Below are 1,929 nucleotides of genomic sequence, written 5' to 3' on the forward strand. Positions count from 1 at the left end.
GTTAGCCGCCTTGGTTTGCAATTCTGTTTTGCTCTCTCTGCCGCTCAATGGCTGATCGAAGCAGCCTCCAAATGTAGTAAATATCAGGGTCAGTTCAAAGTCATCTAAAGGGTTACCAATACTTGGGAATGGTGGTAGGTGTTTGAACAGCTGACTCGAAAAAGCTGTGAGCACTAAGGAACAAAATTTTCCACATCAAAAAACATTTCACCCCTCTCAGAACGTAGCTTAGAATCGAAATACACCCAAATTAACGAGATAGTGCGACGGAGGTGACAGGATTACATTAAGTGGAAAAGACGCACTGATAGCTTATGGTCGTTTCGTTTGTGCATTCCCTCATGCTAACACAAGTAACCTATTATTACCTGTATTATCTTATATACATTTATGTATATTTATTGTAAATTGTTTTCGGTTACTGCGAATCACGAGAGCGATGATGGAGGGTAGTAAGTGTTATTGTTAAACAAGCAGAAAACGAGGAACAGATACACTCACATATACCATCCTGCTAACTAAGCAAAATTATTCATTTACCTAAAGTTGCAACCGCTGGACATATGAAGCTATCGTCACTTATGTGCGATGGATTATGCTCCCAGTTTCAGTCGTTGTTTTCATTTATCTCTCCTACTGTTCCACTCCCGTATGTCATGTCTCACGGCTAGCAGCATTCCCATTAAGCGTCTACAGCAACCTTTCAAAAAGATTGAGGCCTTAAGTGACAGTAAGATGGCTACCGATGGAATCGACGAGGTATTAGTCAAGGTTGTGCAGTTTCACGAATCTTGTCACACCGTAATTGCTGTCTTTAGCCCAAATGAGGGTTTATTGAATTCATCACCCTACTGTTCTCTCAGTTTGACTTCGTCAGGCATTCCATTTCTTTCCTCTGTCTACTTCAAAGTACTTAATAGCTTATAGTCAACATTAGTTGGGCAATCAATCGTAGCTGAGTTGAAGCGTGCTCCTAATTTTAAACGGTGTAAAGGTAAAGAGACGCCTGCGCACTATTCTCACCCTTTACTCCCAATTCACAACATCACCATAACCTGCAATTGCTGCTCCTCTCTTCCAAACTTATAAGCAATTTATTCTATCCCACTCTTCATCTGTTATGCTCACCAATTTTATCAATCTTATACAACACTGTGTAGAATAGCAAAGAGCTAGAATATAGGTGTTGCTGTAAGTATCACTTATGATAAGCCGGTCACCGCTACCAAAATAAAAATTGCACAAATACACTACGAAGCTCTCCCAGCCATTGGAAGCATATAGATATGCGCTTAAAGCACATGTTAACGCGACTTTATGTGCATGCAATTCAAATTATCAAATGTGCATTCTCTGCGATGTTAAATTTGCAATGGCAAATTTTTGACAAAGAGAGCAATTCGTTCGCAAGTCTGCTAAGTCGCCCTACCGCAGTTTAAGTGGTATACTGAGTAGTCTATGTCAGTTAGTAATAGATTGCTCATGCTAGGCAAAATAAGTTAAAAATTTGACGTATTTCATATCATCATTACTTCGTTGCTAATGTTTGTTGCAGGGGAAACCCTTTAATATTAAACAGGTCACGTCTTAGCTATGGTTTATTTAGAACCGGTTAATCTTCTACCCACAATATTTAGGCAACAATTATTTTGGCGCCTCACTGTCACCTACTTAGGGCACTTTCAAAATGACATCAATAAGGCACTGTCTCGGTGATGGGCTTTGTCATTTGGTTATCCATGGAGTTTCCAGAATGTGATGTGCTCTCTACTTCACCACATAAGGCGTACGGTATGATCATGATCCACTTCAAATTAGATGAAACCTTAAATCTATATGAAAACAATCCTGTGTAAATGTCATTAAAGCATGCCGGATTCCCTCATTACCACCCTTAAAAGAGAAAAATCCTCTCCCACTTCCACGAAA

This window comes from Echinococcus granulosus (assembly GCF_000524195.1).
Source record: "Echinococcus granulosus chromosome Unknown EG_S00186, whole genome shotgun sequence".
In the NCBI taxonomy this organism is placed as follows: Eukaryota; Metazoa; Platyhelminthes; class Cestoda; order Cyclophyllidea; family Taeniidae; genus Echinococcus; species Echinococcus granulosus.